The sequence below is a fragment of the Apteryx mantelli genome, chromosome 1, assembly GCF_036417845.1.
Source record: "Apteryx mantelli isolate bAptMan1 chromosome 1, bAptMan1.hap1, whole genome shotgun sequence".
In the NCBI taxonomy this organism is placed as follows: Eukaryota; Metazoa; Chordata; class Aves; order Apterygiformes; family Apterygidae; genus Apteryx; species Apteryx mantelli.
This window is the reverse complement of record NC_089978.1, coordinates 62,040,099-62,063,671: the sequence shown is the minus strand read 5'-3', so window position 1 is coordinate 62,063,671 and position 23,573 is coordinate 62,040,099.

Sequence of the window (23,573 nt, the reverse complement as noted above, 5' to 3'; positions counted from 1 at the left end):
TTATCAACGGTGCTCCTTTCTGGTGTTTCCTGTTGATCTGATAACAGTAACCACATCTCCATTTCTCAGAGGCAAAAACATCAGTTACATGAAAATGTAAGTCTCACATTGGCAGTTCTGAAGCTATAATATTGCTTATATTGCTCTCCTGAATGAAATTATAAAAAGCCCATGACATACAGTTACTGTGGAAGACAAACAATAAGCTACTGCTATGTGTGATGGTGCTTTCTTTCATTATGAGGAGTAGCTAGGTGTCGTGGTTGTTTTCTGAAATATTGCCTACATTTTAAATGTTTCAGACTATAATGGTAAGAGGAATAATAATACTGAGTCACAAAACTGAAGCTGGAGAAACTTAGAAAAACAGATAAAACTACACATGGCAATTATTAATATTATTTTACAAATTGAGACTTCTGTCTAAAATCTGCCATATATCACTTCTTCCTTAAGTATTACAACTAATATATATTTCTGGACAAGTAGTTGCAATAAGTAATGGTTGCAATTCCAGTGAACCTCTTACACTTACCAAAGCTGTTCTCTTGAAAGCTTTACAGAGTATAATTAAACTCCTGCCCTCCCATGTTCCTGCTTCATAAGAGAACCTGGAATGAATAGCTCTGTTATAATTATCTTTATATACTTTCCTGTTACTTTTCTAAAAAAAATCATCACAGCTTTCACTTTTCCATGTTTCCTACATTTGCAAAATTTTAATTGTATGTTGACTATACCAGAGTCATGGAGAATAACGTTGTTTTGACATAACTGTCAGGAACTGAGAGCAGAGGACTGAAAGGGATCTATGCAGAGTGTTCCCTCCTATTCTTAGAGGCAACATAGGTATCCATTTCATAAACTGTTCCACCTCAGAAACTGATTTTTTTTTAACCATTATTTTTATTTTTTTCTCCATTGCTTTTCTGGGTAAGATGTTCTACAGTATCACTAGTTCAGTAGCTGAAAGCTGGGTTTTTTTTCCTTCCAGCATTCATTTTCTCCTCAATATTGTGTATTCACATTTTCTTTGGTCGATGATGTTTTAATGTTATCCTGAAGGAAAGTTAAAATGCCAAATATTTTTGCAATACCAAATTTTTCACAAAATCAAACTTTTCTGGAATAGTAACTAAACTCTTGTTGTATTTCGTTCTTCAAAAACAAAACCTCAGTCTTTTCATTTATTTACTTTCTGTTTTTCTTTTAATACAAGAGCTCAGGCTTTCCACCATTCATCACAGAGTACAATCCCTGGTGTAACACACAATTATAGCACAAAACAAAGTGCCTTTGCACTCTCTGCAATGGTAGCTTATATATTTTACTCAAATCAGCAGGTCCTCTGCAAAGTCTTTTTGTGGGGAAAAGGTGACAATGTAACACTGCTATTTTAATTGAGATTGCTGGGATTGTCTTCACACTTGCCTTTCCAGCAGTAGTTTCTGGGAGAGACTTGGAGACTGAAAAAAGAACCACAGGAGGCAGAGGGGGAGAAAGGGGAATGAGAAATGGGTTGTAGAGATTAGAATGAAGCCAGAAAAGTTATAAAAGGGTGGAGAGCAGAAAAGCAAGGGGGATAAAATGACAGTGAAAAGGGCAACAGTCGTACCCTCCCCCACCACAAAAAAAATCCAGAAAAAAAAAGAGTTTTAACCTGTCATTTGATTTGTACCATGTTGTTACTGGGTAATAAATATGTATTAACAAGGATAGTACTCCTGCATCTCTGATAACTCTTCATCACTGAGGAAGAGAGGAAAATCCAGATAGTACTGCTCAGGACAGCTGTGGCAGGGACCCAAGATTTGGCTGACCCTGGTGGGTCTGACTTCTTTTTTTCCTAGTGCCAATTGCTGGTTCATTGCCTGATTCTAGCTCATATCAGGGCAAAGCGCAGAGCGAACTAAACCCTCTGATAACTACTAGTCTAATGGTTATAGGAAGAGAGAAGGAGAGGTATGGGGAAAGGATGATTTACACTCTGGAGGATGAGGAACATTAAGATGCTTTTTTCCTGTGAAGGTACCTTTAGACCATGGTCTCCCCACCTGCAAATAATACCATGTTTTGGAGGCCAAGCTTTTAAGGGCTTTACAAGGTACTGGCCAGGATACAAAATTTCCTCCCACTCTTGTTTAACCATTCTTTATTTTTCTGGTTGATGCTTGAGAGTGGCAGAGAAGAGACTGCTGAGCAAAAAATGTGTCTGAGCTTTTGTTGGCCTCTTTTTTTTGCTTCCTCCTAATGCCAGAGACAAAAATTGGAAACTGGTGGTTCCTTTTTCTGAATCTTTCTCCCCCAAATAACTTTGAATGGTGGAGGCACTTGGTATCTGTTTTGGAATTTGACCAATAGTATGTCTCTACAGTATATAAAGCAAATGTTCTTATGAGAAGAAAAATTTCTATTTCTTCCTTTGGCCACTATTTTTCCTGATAGTGGGGATAGCCAAATAGTCCATTGTAGCCATGTCTTGTTTTCAGCATATGTTTTGACCAGAATGAATAGCTAAATATTATTGTTCATTTTATTCTGAGAATAGTAAGCTTTTATCATCTGGGTCATTTCACTCCTTAGTAAATATAGTCACTCTATAGTAAAAATATATTTTTGAAGCTTCATTAATGAGCTTGTATTTATGCTTTTCTTAGGGGAAAAAAAAAGCAAGAAATACTCTCCAGTCTAAACTAATAGAAATTATTTTACAGATAATGAAGTAATCTACTTGCTTGAATTTTTAGTTGTTTTGCTTTTTTTTTGATGGGAAAAGTGTGGGGAGATTTGATTTAAATTAAAAAATAAGCAGGTATCACTTCCAGTCTTTGTTTCAATAGATTTGCTTACAAAGAATATATTGTTCTGCTGAATTTGAGCTCAACGACTGAGGTAGAGAGCAATTATGAAAGCCAAAAATGTATGTACAGAAGAAAACATTTTGTGACTACTCCTTGGCATTGTTCTAGAAAGCATGCTTAGCACAGTGAGAAACATGGCCAGCAGTCAAATTCTTTTTCAAAGACTGTGAGTTCTGGTTGCTAATGCAAAAAAACTAATTTTCTCTCAAACTGCTATAGTCCTACTGGCTTCATAACCTCTATATAAGAGGTTTTATATGACTGAAGGAGTCATCTTCAAATGCTTCAAGTGGCTTAACATGTGGCAGTACGTCCTGTTGGGCTGAGTTAGTCCCATGCAGGGACACTATGTCCAAAAGTTTAAGAGTTCTTAGACACGCAGTCTTCTTGAAGTGGGGTAGCATCATCCTTCTATATTAATAATAGCTGATTTCCTCTTGTCTTCATTTGGGAACAGCTGATGTTTCTGCTGCCAGTTGAGTGCCATTTTCTCAGGGAGAAGTCTGTCCTTTTCTCCCTCTCTCTCTTTTTTTTTTTTTAAGAAAAAGAATCTAGATTTTTTAAAAATCCCTTTGATATACTACCTTCTGTTTTGTTTATGAGATACTTTGAGATGCATCATAGTATGTTGTATGTAATATTCTTTAGTAGATTTCTGGTGCTAGAAGAGATGGTCCAGTTTTTACCTGTTGAGTTATTCATTGCAGTTTATCAAATTTTTAAGTGTCACAGCTTTGAAAAATTCTAATTTCAGTAAATGTGCACAAAAGCATTCATCTCATGATGAGTGAGGTTGCTATTTAGTATACTGGTATTGGCACTTTTCTGGGACTATCTCTTTGCAGTCCTACTGTTGGTACTGTTAGAAGTACGTGCACACACTTCATGCCATAGCACTGAATAGTATCAGATGTCTTGACTGGAACTGATCCTCTGCCATTTTGGAGTCACAAGTTCAAGGATTTTTAATATTTATCAAAAAATTTACTAGCACTGTAAGCAAGTGTCAATAAAAATTTGAACATTTAGCTTTGAATTATAAAATAAAAAAGGACTGACAGGATAGAATTTGGAAGCTTTATGTTTTCCAGAGCCAAAGGTAGTAAATTATAAAGGAATAATTGAACTGTATTTTATACTGAATTATTAAAAGTGCTTAAATCAAGAGAATGTACTAAAGCTGTGGCCTGCTGTGCAAACTATTGATTAAGCTGAAATACTGGTTGGAAAAAAACTAGCTCATTTATCATCTTGAAATTGCAGTTGAGTATAACAATTAAATCCCTAATCTTCAGTGCTGATATTTCTCTTTTCCTAAATTGAAGTGGTGGATGTGGTGTGTCTGCGGGTTGCAAAAATAAATTCCCTGTCCCTGTGGATGTATATATAATTGGTTGACTACAGTCAGATCACTTGCAGAAGGAAAATGTTCATTTGCATTTGTTTGGGGAATATTTGTCTTTTGTGTTTTAAATTGCATGGGTCATTTGATATGCATTTGACTTCTGAATTTTTGCTAAAATTTTACAGCTCATTTGACTCAGAGGGCAATTTTATTAAGTTAGGCATTTCCCTTTTTGGGTGATACAATTCTTTTCAGGTAACTTAATATTTGTGTATTTTGAGATGCAAATGTTAGAACTCACTGATGCTGTTTGTGGTCTAAACCAGCAAGACTCTGAGAAGTTTCCTTAAACTGAACTCTCACAACTCACATTTCTCAACACTTGCCAAGATATACTTCAGACTTTGCAAGTTCTTCCGTTTGTAGTGTCTGACTCCCTTAGCTAAGAAATGCATACACTCCTCCAGGCAGCCTCCTGTGCTACTTGCCTTGAACTGCCCAGCAGTATGACCAACAGCTGTGTTTTTCAGGGGTTGGTTTTTCCCTTTTAGTGATTGCATAACACTGGGTTAAATCCAACTTTGGGTCCTTGCAAAGGTCGGAATATTCCAGTAATGTTCTTGGGATAACATCAGAGATCTTGACATTTGAACAGAGTAATAGCTTTTCCCTGGCTGATTGAACATCAGTCACCTGGAGGAATTTGACTGTGGCAATGGGCTTTGGTGCCTGGGATTTCCCTGGAGGACAGCAATAGAGAGGTCAGGATGGAGATTATTGCCATCTTAAAAAAAAAAAAAGAAAAAAAGAAAGGTCTTCTGCTCTTCTGAGAAAACTCCATGAAGGGAGGGGACCCTGCTGACACAGACTGACGAATAACTTCAGAAACTTGTGGTGGTGTACAGTTGGAGGTACTATTTCCTTTACCAAAATATGTTGTCTAGCCCTGTCTGTGAGTATTCTCTAATAAATAAATGGTGTTCAAACTTGAGAAGTAAGGGAAAAGTATGTACCCTTGCACACATGTAGATACTGGGCTCTTTATCATTCCCAGGTGTTTACCCATGTCATCTGTTGCCTAATGATGTGTAGATTTAGGGTGAGTAGCGTTCCAGAGCAGCACAGGTTGTATACACCTCGGAGTTCATTTCTATGAATATTCTGCCTTCTGGCAGCTTTGCTACAGTGAGTTTATGATGTGTATGATTACAATGTTGACTCATAAAAAATCTGAGTTTTTAGTGCTTGCCTTACTTTTCAAGAAATTTTTTTTAGGTAGAAATCCATTCAAAAAAATTTTTGTTTTAAATACTATATGAGGCCTATGAAAATGAGACAATGGGTTTGGAAACCACATTAAATTGTACTGTTTAGAAGGACAGATGAAGTTATGAAATGGAAACCTTCAATCAGTCTTGACTAATAAAGTATTTAACCCAGAATAGTCTTTTGTTGTACACAGAGGAACTATTGTGTTTTATTCACTTGGTAAATGCAGTGGATGCTTAATTCATTTAGTAGCTCTGAATACACTCTAGTGAACAGAATCTTGTCTTTTGTCTTAATTTTAGAATGTCTTATACTGTCCTTCCTTATTAGTTATCAAAATTAGGATTTATCTTCCACTTAATGTGTTTGCAAATCTGAACATGCTGAAAAATATATTTAAGGTTCAAATTAACTCCTGTACCATTAACATATTTTTTGTTTGGCATCAGCAAAAGAAGATTGTGTTTCCTGAACTAGATTTTTTTCTTCCCCTAAAACACCACCAAGAAACTCCAATCTTATCTATCCATCAAAATAAGACATCTCTATTTTTGTTGTTAGTAGAGGGGTTTTTTTTGGGGGGTAGATTTTTGAAGATCCTAAATATGTCAGTTGGTAAGCATTTTTGAAAATTTTTTTAGGCACCTGAGTGGAAGCTGGTCAATTAGAAAAATCATCTAGCTAAGTGTTCTTAATGGACATTTCTGATGCTAGCTTGTAGAGGATATAACTCAGTATTCATTCATTCACTCAACGGAGAGCTACAGCAGGACCATGAGAATGCGTGGAAATTGAGTCTATGATCACTGATTTTACAGAGCAGGTTGCAATAACTTATGAAGAGTGAGTAATACTTACTGTAACAAGCATTATCTTTTTGTTTAGGGACTTAAAAAGAAGAAAGGGCTTTAAAAGGCACAGGTAGCAAGTACACACTTCATTTTCCATTGAGTGTGCAATCTCCTTTTCTTTCCTTTTGAGCCTATTCTTGAGAATTTTCAGTAAAAGAACAAAGAATTCTTAAAAAAAAAAGGGGGGGGGAAGGAAATAACCAAGTTATCTGTGCTGCACCCATAATAATTGCTGATGCATTTAGGTACCACTCAACAGCTGTCTGATATGCAGACTGGTCAAAATGCCAACCCTGAATTCAAGATGTTAAAGCCCAGCATAATGTGTTCTTATTGCTTTAGTACAGAATATTTTTTGAAGAAAAAGCTAATAAACAATATATTAAGGATTCATATGTGGGGATATAATCAACTCTTCTAGAACCAATGTTGGCCAGCTTAGCTCTTATTCTAATGCTGTCTCCTCAGGGAGGCACTGGATACAAGGAACAAAAATCTGTAAGTAAGGGTTTCTGTCTGTAATATTGTATAGTGTCAGCATACAGTGGAATGAAAGAAAACAATAAAATTGAGAACAGGCAGAAGGGCAAAAGGTTTTGAAACAGTCCAGTAATAACAGCATGTAGGACTGAATTATCTATAACATACACAAAGACCTCAGTATTCAAATGTGGTTGTACAACCTTAGGTATTGAAATGCTATGTCTGATTACATGGCTATATGGCATAATTTTTAGAGCTTCTGAAATATATTTTAGGCATTCAGAATACTTTACTATTGAGAGCCACAGAAATGCTGAGATTTCTTGAAAGTTAGCTGGTGTTTTTGAAGTGCCATTTTCTTACCTGCACTCTACTTGCTGTGTGGATTTTTCTTTCATGTAGTTCTTTTTAATTTATTTTATTTTGACTAATTATATTCTCTTAAAGGCTATTTTTAGCTCTTTTTAATGTCTGCTTTACTCCTCTGTTAATTATCCTCTATTTTCATTTCTTTTGAAGTCAGTCTCCCCTCAACAAACACAAACTTTCTCTTATTCTGTTCTCCAATCCTCCACAGACTCTTTTCCATCTCTTCATAATATCCTTCTTGTATCCTCCAAGTGCACCTCCTCTCTCCATTCATACGGGATTCACACTTTCTCCTCTAGGTTAGGTACCTTGTCATTGCCACTCTTGATCTTCTATGTAGAATGTACATGTAGAGCGTTATCTTCACATCACATGTTCCAATTCATCTCTTTCATAAAAGCTTTTGCATGTGTGTTTTCTGGAGGATTTTCTCTCCTGTCTTTCCTGGTAGCCATTACATGCTGTTCACTGAAGTGTGGTGGTGTTCCTCTGTTGGATTCACTCTTAGATTTATGCTCTGCATTGGAAAGAGTATCATTCAATGCATATTCTCAAACAAAAAGTATGTTTCTATGGCAAGCAACTCTAATAAAAAAAATTGCAAATGCGTATCTTTATTTTGAGACAGAATTAAAGTGAGTAGCCTTTTCAAAGAAATGGTGGAGAAACCATCACAACTGAAAAGCTTTGCATGGAGATTGCATGGTTAGACCTGTTATATATACTGCAGTAGTACTTCAGAAGCCTAGTCATGGTACTGAAGCCCACTGTGTGCTGTAAAACCTGAGAGCAAAGTTAGTTCATGTACTCTAACTTTCAAATAACTAAGGAATCCTTCCTTAAGGAAGGATCTTTCTAAAATTTGTCAGTGCAGCAGGACAAATTTATCACAAGTCAGTGATAATATGGTCTTATCCTAGTGTTTCTTGAATAAGCCTGATAGAGCAAATAATTTTTTTTCCTAGCTTCTTGTATGCCTTGCAATCCCCATAACTATATCCATCAGACTTGCACTGTTTATAGCACAGGGAGTTCTTGGTATCTTCTTCCTTTCCCCAAGGCACCTTGAACATAGTTGTCTTCATGTGCAAATGACTTAAAATAATAAACATGGTATTTTGAACTGTAACTGTTTATTAAGCAAACTTGAGATAGCAAAAGGTGCTGATTTATAAATAAGAGAAACTCATTTAATTACAGTGCTGCATTTTACAGCTGGTATTTGCTTGAAGCATTGCCTGTTTATAGTACAGTGAGTGATTAACTGTTGTGACTAGAGAATAATTATTAATTATATTTCAATTTGTGAACTGTTATGTGCATATCTAATAACTTCAGTTGTGCTATGAAAGCTGTTGGGCCAGAACAGGTTAGTTAACTTTCTAAACAATTATGAAATGTGTACATTGAACTATATGCTTGATAAGTGCATGCATACTGAGCTATCTAGTGCTTAAGCCTCATTCACCCAGACAATAAATGCCTGGTCTAGGATCTACACCAAATGTTCTATACTTTACTTCTGCTTCTGAACTTCCTAGAAAGCATCAGTTCATTCAGAAAATGTATCAGCATTTGTGCAAGCATTTTTATTTCTGTAATATGAAATCATTCAGAAGAACTTCATGCGAAAAACATCCAGCTGCAGAGATTACAATGGTCAAGAGATTGCTAATGGGATAAAGATTATTTTCATTTTCAGGTTAAGAGTTAAAAAGACACTAAAGAATGGAAACAAATTTGTGTGATCTTGTGAAAGCTGTTTGGATACCAATCTGAAAAGTGAGAAAGATGTCTGGTCTCCTTCATGTAACAAATGTTACCACTATGGTAGATATCTAGTTTTTTCACTTTTTTGAGCAGTATCTGTGTAGGAGTAAATGACTGAAAGCTGAGCTCTATACTCTCATGTAGTAGGTAGTTTATTCCTTCCCTCCTTCCACATCCCCCAGCAGCCAAAATGCTTTTGTTGTGTGGTAATTGCAATACTGCTATTTATGCTCATCTTTCTGAGATGGATAATTCCCCACCCAAGAGGTTTTCTGTGCTATTTTTCAGATTTCATTTTAATTTTATTTTCATATGTCCCTTCCTCTCTTAATCCACAAAATAGCTTTCCATACAACAAGCAATATAGCTCCTCCTACTCAAATGGAGGAGGCAGAAAGAAAATTTAAAAATGAAATGTATAAACAGCCAGGCTCCATGTTATCTTAACTCACTGGCGTTCTTAATCCTTGTGCTTCTGACCCCAAGTTTTTTGCTCCTAGAGGACAACGGTGCACAGGAATGAGGTAGGACAGTATATCTCCTTGTGCACCTGCCTTAAATAGAGCTAAGGATTAAAAATCATATTACAGGTTTTTATTGACACTATTGGCCCACATGTTACAGATTGCCTCTGTCTCTTGGAGAAGGGGGAGAAATATGTTCTGCCATCTCTGAATGCTGCATGTCATAGTAGAAATATCCAATAGCACTGAAATTCTGACAGAGAAGTAAGTTTTCCCTTCTTTTGCAAAACAGAATTTCAAGGACAACAGGGCTTCTGGTATTTGAATGTTATTTTCAGGTGTTGGTCTTGTGTTTGATCTCATGGTCAAATGAAAACTGCAGATAAAGATGGATATATTCTCTTTAGAATTTTGGGATAGATTTTGATTTTTTTTCTTGTTAAATCACTAAAATGTCTCTCAGTAGCCTCCTTTAAGTCCCCATATTTTCTTTGTTTTTTTTTCCCAAGCTGATGTGTTCTTTACAATAGAAAAAGCTGTCCTTCCCCTTCACTGCCCAGTAGGTGATCTCTTTCTAACTGTACTTACCATTTAGTCTCTCTCTTTTTTTTAGTAAATTCATTACTTACTCTTAATTCTGTACACATTCACTGCTAAATAGAGTGCATCACAACTAGAAGAGGTTGTCCCTTTCACAGAAATAGCTGCTTTTCTTTCTATTTCTGTGCTGCCTGCTTCTGATCCAGCATTACAGCTGTCTTTTACTCAGCACAGTGGGACCTGTTGTATGAAGAATGACTGTATGTAGATACAAAACTTTACCAAATGACAATTTTTTGGAGATCTGTCGGGGAGCTCCCAAGTGGGAGAGCTTTCATCTGAGAAAAGTCTTTCTAGTGATTTTGAGATGAATCTGCAGGAAATTTTGGATATGCTGTTTAGTGCCCAAAAGTGGCCAATTCAGGTTTTGATTAAGTACAGTCTTTCAATGGGTATTTCCAATGTGATAAATCTTTCATAAAAGGGAAACACAGGACAATCTCCATAAAGCTTCTGCACCTTCTGCAGAGTGGTTGAGACCTAAATTTTTTTATGCAAGGAAAAAGAATGATAGCAATTTCTATTTTTTTTTTCAGTAAAAACATATTTAATTAAAATGAATGTTGCCATGATATTTCAAGGAGAAAATTTTGCACTGTAGAAATTGTTTACATAATTTTTTTGTGACCTTTTAATTCTAACAGGACTTCCAGGCACCACAAGTGAATGACAACTCTTACTGTGCTCGCTGTAGACTTTATGGCCATTAATGTGTATTTGGCAAGAAAATCATATATATTATTTGGAGTGAAGATGACTGAGTGCAGAGTTTATGGCCCCAAGAGCATTATGCTCATGTTGCCAGTACTGTGCAGAGAGATTTGGGCCTCCTTTAGGATTCTGTATTTATACTGTGTAGGCTTTACTCTGATTAATCTGGGCAGGTATCTTGTATCTGACAACACACTGCTTTCGACAATGATGTAATCTGACTGCTAGGTCTATTAGGATATTCATGCTAAATCAAATGTGTATGACTGAAGGGAATTTGAATTCATATGAGAAATCAAAGCCAGCTAACCTCTGTCTTCAGTGACTGATCTCTGTAAGCAAGACTCGACTGGAGGTCAAGGTGGCTGTGGAGTCAAAACAAACTCTACAGTCAAAAAGCCAGAATTGTGGCCCTGCGTCACAGTTCACGGCTATATGCCTTGTTTGAATTTCTATCTGAGATCCTTTCTCCTCTGGAAAATATTTCAGGAGGTACAACAGCAGAGGTGGTGTGTCTTCTGGATCTGTAGCAAGATGCTGACTTTGAGCCTGCTTGAAAGCTCTGCTTGTGCTTTTGTGGTTATTATGGTGGCCATACCATTTATGTACACACAGTAGCTATGGGATCCAGTATGCCTTATTCTCACCAACTCAGTGGGTCATTTGGTGGTGCTATGTTCTGCTCTCTGGTGACTTGTGGCTTTTCAGTTTTCTTAATTGTCTTAACATATCGTTGTCAGTGAGTATCTGCTCTCTGCTACCCGAAAAGAATATTTTATGACACATTTTGTAGCTATAAAGCAAATAAATAATGTAGTTTGCTTTCAGTGTATTTTAATTGCTCTATACCCTGGGTTTGACAGAACAGTTTACTTTTTCCACAGCTACTCTGTCTCTGAGTTTATTTTCTTATATATTGGATTAGTTGGTCTTCAGCCTGCCTTCAAAGTTCACTTCTGTTGGCTTTACTCTTGTAAAAATTAGCCTATAGCAAATGAAAATTGACTTTCAGTCATTTCTTGGATTTTTCTTCTTTAATCATAATGCTGTTTTCTCTTGCTCTTAGTCTATTTCCTGTGACTTAATTATGTTATTCTAAAGGACCCTCCAAAAGGAGTTTAAGAATTTTAACTTTCCTATGTTTAAAACTTCATATTTGATGTAGATTTTTTATAAAGATATATTTATAAAATATTACTCTCTAAAGTTTGTAATCGTCACAATAATGTAATAATTTTCTTAAAATATACAGCTTAATTACATTCCAGTTACTACAGCCTAGTGACTGAGCTGTAGTTCCTATGTGAACTGATATGGAGGAGTAATTCAGGATTTTTCTCAACAGCTCTTGTTATAATCTAGAAATAGCATTTACAAGAAATGTATTTAAAGTGTCAGGAAACTGCATTTCTAAAGCTTGTACTGTTATAACATTTGACTAGTTAATGGATGAGTATCTAACTCCTCCTTTTTGTGGCTTAGGTGCCTACTTATAATTTGAGATTTAAATGTTTGTAGAAACAGTGAAAGAATCTTCTGCAGCAAGGTATCTATTTCAATAGATATTCTTTCAATCTTCTTGAACTTATCTACAACCACTTTTGCCCCACCCACCTCACTCTGTTTGGTAGGTTTTCCATCATAATTATCTTATAAGGAAAAACTGGTGTTGTAGTTATATTATTAAACATTACAGCTGTTTTACAGCTCTTGAGCTCTCTTATTTTAGGGCAGTTTTGTTAACAGGTGATCTCTGAAGTTATTGGCTGTTAATTCTTTTCAGTAAGGTCATCAAAAACGCTTCTCAGTGCTCAGGAAGTTTCTGGATCAGTGGATCAGTGTATTCAGGATGTGGCTTGGCAGGCAAAAAGAAAAAGATGGCCTGTATTTCACAGCATGGATATTCCAAATTTTTTGCGTGGATCTCTCTTTGATCTCTCATTTGCTTCTATACAAACACCTTTAAGGCACAGAGGCAAAGTTCCTTATTTTTTCTGAACTGACTGTACTTCTAGATGAAGTTGTTTGTGTAGTGTATGTTTCTTTCCTTCAGTTTTCAGCATTATATATAAGATGGTATACCTCTTGGTATAAAGATGGAGAAAGATGGCTCTTTTCTCAAGAGCCATAAGATGTCAGTTGTCACCATGCGCTTATATCTCCTTAACTTAGACCAAGCTTATATGAAGAAGAGGTTTTGTTCTATGGGAAGGGAAATTTTTAGCAATACTTGAAATAAGCCTTACTTTGTGCTGTGAAGATTTTCCATGGGTACAAAAAATGCAGATGTCTGCCTGTTCATGAGCAGTGTACTGGAAGCATTTTAATCTTCTAGGCAGAAGGACTGAGGCAGCAACATCTAATATATACAAAGCTGAGATTTGATCCTTGATACATTTCTTGTCACTGTTGTTATCGGCAAGACATATTACTTTATCTGGATGATTTTAGTTGAGGAGTTCCTCAGGCTGCCAGTTAAGGGAAGCCTATTTCCTTATTTCATTTCTTACCACTTCTGCTTGTTGTGTGGAATCTTGTTTTGTAGGATGGGAGAAGACAGGATATACAAAAGTGTAAAATTACGTACTAGTAATTGTGTTTGTCATAGTCTTGTTTTCTCCCATCCTACCTTCCTCCCTCCTTCCCCCTTTTACATTAATACTGGCTTTCTGCAGAATAGCATATTTCCTAATTCTACGAAGTTTATTCCTTTTTTTTTTAATGACTACAAGGGGGAGAAAGGGTGGAAGTTTACTGTATGTAATACCTCCTGTGATTGACAGTCTTTTTGCCTCCTGCTTCCTAGTAGGTAGATAACGCTTGCTGTATGGGATCTTGTTTTGTAGGATGGAAGAAGAGGGAGGACAACAACAAACACAAATAGTGGTATGTAATTTTCCCTTTCTCCTTTGTCTCTCCCTACTTACTGGTCTTAACACAGAATGTACTCAATCATATTATGATGTCTTGTACTGCTATTTGCTGCTTTTTATAAAAAACACATCTTCCCAGTTTTTTGTGAGTTAATTGGCCGAGGCATTTTAAGAAAGAATGACATACAAAACAAAGTTACCGGGTCAGGTTGTAGTCACTCTGGGCCACAGTGCGACTGAGCTTGAACTGAGCAGGTTCTACATTCCATTACCAAATCTGAAGTCCTGTTGTCATCCGCTAGCTTTTAAAATATTTTTAGGCTGTCTTATGTGAGATATTGAAGAAAACAGCTGTGATGGGGAGAGGGTAATCATCTTTCTACTAAAAAAAACCCCTACTATAATAGATCATATAGTGTGCTACCTTTTTGGAAAGCTAATACTGTAGAGGTGATAGAGGACTGGCTCATTTTGTGGGTCAAGTTTCATCAAAAATATTGTAAACTTAAGTTCTAGTTGCATAATCTTGATTAGTTTGAATGCCACAGGGAGAAGGTACCCAGCCTTGCATAACACAGATTGTTTGGAGGTTAGAAGGATTTTTCTTGTAAAATGAAGAGGAAAATTGCTGCTAAACAGAAGACTTTTATTATTTTTAAGGGTCGGAAAGCTCTTTAAATAATATTGTGTGTGTAGTGTTCAAACAGACATTTCACTCAAAAGCACAGAAGTTGTTCAAAATATGTTGTCTGTCTTTTTTTCGTGTCATAGGGATCACAGTTTTGCCCTCTTGCTAAAAGGGTATAAATTAGCAGTGTTTATAAGACAGATATATAAAGCATAGTAGCTGAGGCACAAAGATTAAGGAAAAAAATGTTTTATTGAATTCAGTTATCAAGAGGAATATAGACAGGCAAATGATGTGTCAAACACTTGTTTTCAAAAATATACTGTCTTTATTAGAGCAGTTTTTCTTAGTGTTGTTCTCAGTTATTAGTTCACTATTGACTTAGCAGGAACATGCCTACCCAGTGAATCATTCTTAGTTTCTATGACACCCTTAAGATCTGGGTGGTATGCCTACAGCAACAAACAAGTCATATTTTCAAGTTCTGAATAGCTGTGGTAATTATGAAAGCAAAGCTGTATTTGTATTTGCCATGATGATCAGAAAGTTCTTCTATTACAGTTAAAAGGAAGAAAAAAAACAGTACATCCTCAGTAGATTAATGAATCCGCACTCCTCTTGATAATGGCACATTAGGGATCAGATCCTGTACGTTAACTGCTCTACATAGGTTGTGTGTCAAGAGCATAAATGCAAAGGTAGAATAAACTTTATCTGTTTGATAGTAAATTAGAATCCTTTTACTGTTAGGAGAAGATCCAATTGTATTGGATTAAGTTAATCCTCAAAATGTTGTCATTTATGGACCGACACATGATGCCTGTGGTCAGGATAATTATTTTCCTGCTACTGTGAAACTAGAAATACATTTGCTTTGATGACCTCTCTGTGCCTGGTCCATTTAACAGGAAGATTAGCCTTTCAATGGACTGATTCTTCCCAAACTAGGGAAGGAACTAAATTCACATTGTCAACATAGAACAAACTGTCTTTTATTTAGATAATAACTCCATGTTGTGGAAAAATATGAAGTAAGACAATAGAGAACTAATTAAGATGTAGAGGCTTTGTATGTTCTTTCCTGGTGGCCTTTGGACTAAAATTAATTGCTTTTATTCTGAGGTTCAAAACATTACCATTAATTTTCATGATAACTTAGTTGTGTAGACATGACACTCGAATATTGAATAGAGCTGTCTGAAAGAAAATGCATGGGCTACTAAGATGTCAAGAAAAATGGTGCTTTTGAAGTTCCAAGGGAGGTATAATTACTGGGGATTAAGTTTCAGTTTTACTTTAACTGGAGGGGGATTTTTGCTTTGTTTGTTTTCGGGTTTTTTTATGTGATCATAATATGTCTGAATAGCCATCACAACACCTAAGGAAATGATAGCTGCCTTCTGCCCATGAAGCCTTAGAGGGTTGTCCATTTTGATTTCAGGACTAATTTTTGGCCTACAGTGGTGTGGCACCCACCTCCAGGTTATAGTGGTACATATTTTCCTTATCTCAGTGTTGTAGCTGTAGTATTGTAGTGTGAATGGCTGTGGAATATTGAATTTTATACCAGTTATCATGGAGAGGAATAGTGAAACTTCAGCACTCCTGGAGGGCCCCTGGCATTATTGTGGCACTTAGAAATCCTGCTTAGCAACAAAGATCCCATTAGCTGTACTTAAAAAACAACAACAACAACAACAACAAAAACCTACTACTGCTAAGAGCTGACAGGTTACATACCTACAAAAAGCGTCAGAGTTCATGGAAACAGGAGGAATGTCAATCACCATGATAAAAGATAGTCATCCAGCACCTTAGCCGTTGTCAGGTTTAATGTGAGAATAAAAAGTATTTTAAGATGGGATTTGGGAACACCTCTTACATTACTCTTGAGATGTTTATGGAGTGCTTTTTCCAATGGTGGGTGCACCGAAGGGGAGTTTGTGAAAATGTACAAATTGGCTGAACTGTGAATGTAAAATACGTGTTGAAACATGCCTGTGTTGTATTAGCTGTATTTCCTCTGAATAAAATTTGCAACAATGCCGCTAACATTATGGCAATTTGCTAAAAATAAAGAATACAACACTCTTTTTAAGCAAAGCTTTGCTATGGACATAAGTAGATATTTAGAATTAGATGTGTGGGTGTATTTTCTGCCATTTGTTAGTTTTTATTTTTATATTATAAATCATGAAAGACAATACTTAAGAATACAGTAGGGTAGATTTTGAGAATGGATACTTAGAATATGAAGTTTAATACATTTAAAAAAGTAGCATTCTGGTATTTCAGTCCTGTTGAATTTCAAAATGTAAATGAGAAAGGTAACATGGCTTAAATGGTCTCAGAACTTGAAAACTGCTCTTAAGGTGTAACAAATCAGATTAACAGGAGTTCCTTGTCCATGCATATTTATTTTGCAGCCCAGGTAAACTTTTGGCTGGCTTTCTCTTAAGCCATAGTTCATAGTTTTCCTGGTCTATGCCAAATATGTTATGTTTATTGTACTGTAAATATAATGATTGTTGCCTTTAACATCATTTCTGGTGCCCTATGGTTTTGATATCCTAGCCTATAACTATTATAATAAATTTATAAATGTACGCATCCATTTCTTTTACCTGTTTTGAGGTATTTATAATTCTCATTAGCAGTAGTAAGAGAGATTTCTGTTGTTAAGTGCTACGGTGGGATTCTAAATGTACCGTGAAGAGACAACTGCTAGTCATGGACTCAGTGTTCAAATGAAATAGATGTCAGCCAAAGAGAAGTAGCAACCTTCCTGTGCATTTACCTCCTCAAGAAGGAGAATTACCAAAATATCATTGTCTTTCCTGTGGGTCAGGTGAGAGGAAGCCATACTGAATATGCCATGAAGTGAATTCCAGTCTAATCCCTCTGAAATGAAGCATGTCTTCATGCCATTCCTTCCTTTGTGTTACAGCTCCACTGATTTTTATAAGCTGTGTCTGAGTTCCACAGTATCGCTGTGCGTGAGTGAGAATCAGAGTGGCGGTTCAGCACACTCGTGCTCACTTCACTATGATAAGCAGTTGCTGTAGGCTAGTTTTTCCAGCTCTGTCCAGGCTTAGTAGAGAGACACTGGCCTGACCAGAAGCTGATGCTTCCCAACCATCTCAGTAGTATTAGACACCTATTTTAGCATCACACCATTAATATCCTCAGGGAAGGTAAGGGTGAAGAGTCAAAACAAAGAAAAGAATAAATAAAAGCCAGAGTATTAGGAAAAAATCATTGCTGCAGATTTTTGTCAGCTGGTAGATGACACACTCAGCACATGTATCAGTAGCAGAGTGCATGCAGCAGGTACACGTGCTCGGGTCGTGTGTCATCGTATCCCTGTAACAGGCACCTCCATGTGCTCTGCGCTTAACTGGGCAAGCTGCAGTAAAGCAGAGAGAAAAAACATCAGAATATTTCTAGTTTTAGGATAATAGTGCAGGATATCAGACATGGAAGGTATTCAAATATTCCTGGATAGGGAGCACCTTGCATCATTTAAAGCCTTTTTCAGGTGATTAAATGGAGCTGGTGAAATCTTCAGAACAAAATGTTTTGTTCAGGAGTTTCTCAACATACTTCCACAGTTGGAAGTATGTTTGTGAGTTACTGTGGGTTTTTAGAACAGGAGAAGAGAGTCGTTTAGGTTAAGGTGGCTGGGGTGGGGAAAATAATAATTTTCACATTTCTAGACAAAAAATTTGTAGCTTTGAGAGTTCTGCTTTTTTTGTTCATGTGACATTTTGATAATTCATATGTTGAGTTTCTTCTGGATTTTGAATGTTTTCTATTAAATTTCTCTATAAAAGGGTCTGTAAGAAGCAACATTTCTTTTTTCAATAGCTGAGGTTTTCTTCTGAGGAAAAGAGCTACATACATACTTTATAAAATCTCAGAATTCTACCATATGGATAATATATATGGAATAAATGACTAGAAACAGTTTGTAACACAAAGGGAGATGAATGATTTTAATAAAAGTTAAACCTCCTTACCTTTATAAAGAAGCGAATAGAAGCATAAGGGATATTATGCTTTTTCCCTAAAGAACTGCATGCTATCATTGTATTTTCTGGTCAGAAAATTGATAATGGTCTTCCTCAGAGACTATATCTAACATTTCCAAAGTTGTGTCTTACATATGATAACCTCCTTTAATAAAATAAAACTAGGTATTTAATGGAGAACTGTCTCCACAGTCCTTTCATAAAAAGATTTTAGCTTATATTTAATTAATTTGTAGTATATTTGTGCAATAAGCATAAAGCCAAAATATAGAACAGTCCCTTGTGAAAGAGGGGAAGCCTGCGGTAGTATTCCTAAAAGTATGTTTTGTAAATTTGCTGTCTGGGAAGTTAATTGAAAACCCATGTCTGAGAGATGTTAAATCATTAGAGATAACCAGACATATAGTCAATTATTGTAAGGTAACAAGGAGTCCTGACTGAGAAATCTGATATATTTGATACTGTGCAGAACTAAACTCTTTTGCCCCCTCCAAACCCCAATTCTTTCTCATATGTTTGTGTTAAATATGCTCGGTTTAAAACATATATATTCTACAAAGTATTCAAACCCTACAGAATCATCCTAGAATTTGAAAGTCAAGCCATCTCTCAACCCTCCCATTGTGATCATCAGTATATTCCTTCCATCAGTGTTTCTTGTCAAGCTACATGCTGCTCTCGCCGTTGTTTCCAAATGCCAGCCTAAGCTGCTATGTCCCTGTCACTTCCTTTTTTTTTTTCTGAAAAGATTTTACTTTTCAGGAAAAAAAAAACACTCTGAAGAAGAGACATGGCTATATATTTACACACACAGAAAGCAAATTTTTGCCTATGAAGGAGCCTGCCTTGTGTGTTCACTGCGTAGACTAGAACAGTGCTTGGTTGTCATATGTTCAGGACCTGTGAAGGAGGAAATCAGTAGTGACACATGCTCAGATGACTGATGTGGAAGAAAGTGGTTCCATGTCTATGTCTGCTCTACTGCTCGGTACATGTATATCAAAGGCATAAATAAATATTTATAAAATGTATCCTAAGCTCTGTCATCTGTTTGGTAATTACCTATCCTCCCCTCAAGCCCAGAAGGATTATTTGGCTGTCTTTTATGCAACTTGGAAGAACAAATCTAACCCAGTAATAAATCATTTATCAATTTTAATGACAGGGTATACAAAATAAGGCCATGACCAAAGGAGTTTAATGTAATCACATGTTTAGTAGCATTTATCTTATTTCTGAACTGAAAAATAATGCTTTTTTTTTATTCTCGTGATGCAAATACAATATTTTCTGTTTTAGAACAGAGTTCAGAAAAGTTGCTAGAATGTTAAAATGGAGACAGGAGGGAGGCCCATGACTGAAAGGACTCTTGCTTTTATATCTGTCCAGTCTGGCTTATTGTCAGTATATATTTGGTATTTTGTGGTCCTTCCGAGTTCTTCTTACCTTATTAATATGACCTAATTATTGTGATTTCATTATCTCTATTTGACCCCCTGAGTTTGGAATGTTAAGCATGTTTTAATATTAAGAGTTTTAGAGTCAAATGATTCACCATGGAAACCAAAGATTTCCCAGTCCTCATGTGATATTCTTGGAACCTGTCTTATTAATAATGGAATTCTTTTTGCCATCTGCTTGATGGAACGGATTTTGTGCATGCAAGCTGATGCAGAGGAGATGAGAGGGAATATGTGGTTTTTAAAACATTACTCCTTGAGAAAGTTTGGAAAATAATCTTAACCTTTCAGAGGCAACAGGAGAGCTGATTAGCTTGTTAATTCAATCATTTTTTATGCTGCTGACTATCCCATTCATTAAGACATCCAATCACATGGCTGAACATACAGAGGTTCTGACTGGGGCTCTGCAAGTCAATAGGAGTGAGGACAGTCATCCCTCTAAAAATAAACAGCCTGATTTTTATACTTTGGAAGAATTTTCACTCAGGCAAGAAAACTGCCACTGCCAGATGGTGATGGAGGCATTACTATAGCAAGGGGACATTAACAAAGATGCGTTCAGCAATGCAAATTGTTACCATAGCTACAAAATAAATAAATAAATAAATAAAATTAGACTATTATTTAGATGGCTTAATGGGAAAGTAATAATTTTGGCTTATTTTTCCTTTCTGAAATGGATGTATTTTATCTACTTAAAACTTTGTTGTAACACTCTCTTACTGACCAGATACATTTCTTTATATCTAAGTACCCTTATCAGCTGGATTTATTTTATTCTAGAACAAATACTTTTTCTCTGTTCTTTCTACATGCTTTTAACATATCTGTATAACTGAATAGAGCATAATGGTCCTTAGAATTTAAAGTTTGATAGCAGGATATAACAAACGGTGAAATTAATGTTGGTGTTATAGCAGCTCCTGAGTGTCCTTAGTCAGACTGGCATCCGATTGTGTTAGTTACCACACAAAAAGAGAGTTTCATGGAAATGCAGATGCATCAAAGGGCCTAAAATTTGGTATTGTCACAATAAGTGGGCAAAATAAAGCGTTAGAAGAGGGAAGCGTTTAAGGTAAAAAGGAATGTTAAAACAAGCATAGTTTAATACAGGAAGCAGCAGTGGTTAGATAGCCACATGGCCAAAGATAACACCTTTACTGTTGGGGAAGATTGCTTTATTTTTTGTAAGGCTTTATCAAAGCTGTTTCAGCCTTACTGAAGTTTATAGAGCATTTATAAACCCTGGCCTGGGGAAACAGGGGGAAAAGCTATGTGGGGGGAGAGTGCTGCTGGTTGGGTATGTCTCCCTTCCCCTTTGCCTAGGAGTAATCATTAGTACCACTTATTTAAACACAGTTCTGAGCCAACGTAGAAAAGGTTAAGGCCAATCTGGCAGGAGTTCAAAGGTGAGAGATTTCTCATCGCTACAGGGCGCACAGATGAGAGAAAAATTGCAGCTCGTATTGTTTCATCAGGGTTCTTTTTTTGTGTTTGAAAATAGTGTCCTGGCAAAGGCCTGGGAAAAAATAGAGATTTGGCACTGGGTGATTCTTCAACTGATCTAATAACTCATTAGTTTATATAGGAGTTGTGGCAATTCCTGTTTCATTTTCTGTTTAAAGTGTTTGTCACCAGCCTGAACATATGGAATACTGGTTTTGCTCCCATAGCTGGGCTTTTTCCTTACTGCAGAATCACACACTGTGTGTTGTATTGGCACCATCTGTTACTATTTTAAATATTTAGATTAATGGTCTAACATTAATCCAATGTCGCAAACTATTAAGTGCTCTAGATTTGTAGAAGGGGAGACAAAGAGCAACCGCTTTCCTCCAGGAAAAAAAGTTATCATTCTAATTTGATTTTTCACTTAAAATATTTTACAGATCTGGGCCAAATACGCTAATGCAGTTCAAGCAAGCAAAATATTCAGATATGAATAATCCATGAATATACATAACAAATCATACTTAATTACATTTTGATGTCTGGATAGAAGCCAGTATGTTTTGTCAAGTCTTATAGGGAAACTGCACACGCTATTTATGCATCATTTTGTAAATTGTTTTACCACCATGCTTAGTTCTGTTCTTCAGGCAGGTTTTAAATTTGACATCAGTTGTTAGGACCAGCATCGTATTTAAAAAGAAACACAAATTTCAGTGTAAAAGTGCCAAGAAAATTCCAGTGGAACTTTTACTCAGTCCAACTGAAAATTTTGCACAGTCTTCTCAGATGTATCTTTTCCTCCTTCTTTTAATGTAATAAATTTTATCCATTGAAGGTCTGTGCCTATCAATATTTTATTTGTTATATTATGTATTCTTAGAAGCTACCTGCAGCCTTCTTTAAATAGCTACATGCATTAAATTTGCTAATCATTTTGCATCTATGGCATATCAGCATCGTATATTAAGAGGGTGTGGTATGCGACTGTTATAATTGTGTTAGTATTTAATAATCATAATGCAGAGTCATCCTGAATGAAAAACCTGTAGTCTGTCTGCAATATGCACCCACATGCACACCTTTTAAATATGTAATCCAGCTGCCTTTTATATATGTAATCCAGCTTTTCAATGATAAACAAATCTAACTTTTTTTTATTACTTCTATCACTTCTTGGGATGCAGCCTTTCAAAATTTGATGCTTAATTATTTTGGTACTTAACCATTTTATCTGTCTTCTCTGCAATAGTAAGTACTTTACTTTCTGTAGCTCTGTAAATGGACCAAGTTAAAGATTTTGAAAACAGGCCCAGCCAAGGCAAGGGCAAAATCCAGAGGAACCAAGAAAAATGAATTATTTCCAAATATGCTAGATTTATGATAAATTAGCTACATGGTTACTTTAGGCATTCACTACTTGCCTTTGTGTGATGTAGAAATGTGTCTGCATACATTTATCTTGGCATAAAAATCAGCCATTTTTTTCAGACATAAACTTGCATGAATACTCAGTTTCTTATGCATCCTTAGTCTTGCTAAGATAATGTTTTGATTTTATTATAAAAACTACTCCTTTCTTACACATGTGTAGCTAACTTCATGGCAAGAGATGACAAATTAATTCTGCTTTATTTGTCATGCAGTCCTGCAAATCCAAACAAATTAAATAAAGTCTTGCTGAATCAAACAAAATATTGTGAGGGAGTTGGAAATGGGTGTTAAAACATGACAATATATTTTTTTTCTTTTTGATCAATGATAGTGAATCTAATCCACTATTAAGTAAAGATTGCTGCTGATTCAAACCTGCATGAAGCCTTGATATAAAGGAGTTAGCTCTCCTGGAGTATTTAGGCATCCATATCATAAGCAGTGCCATCTTTTATGCCAATTATTTCCATCTGTATGTTCGTAATCTCCACAAATTCATGGTTTCTTGGCTGAGGCAGAGTAATCCTTCTGCCTCTAGGTTCTCCTCCTGTCGGAGCCAGCTTTGGCACAACATTGTTGGCAATCCTGAACTGTTTAGGACACTTTTCTGCTGTGAATGTTTTGTGTCCTTCGTGAAATAAGTTAATTGTCACAGAGCTTGACATCAAATGTCTGATACTTCCTATTCGTGAATTTACTGAGAGGGAGATTCTTTAGTTCTGCTCTGATAGAAAGTGACCTGTTTGGCATTAAATACATGATTTAAATAGTTTACAATGAAAATGAAGCTTCATCCATCACAAATTGCTATAGTTGGATTGCATTATCTAATATTATTCCTTTAAAAAAATAATTTCTGCCACTTTTGGGTAAGAAAAAGTTGAAACTGGAAGATGGATGATCTGTAACATATGGATATATTTCAGGCCCTTGGGAAATATATGATCTGCAGGACACTTGGACCAGCTTTTG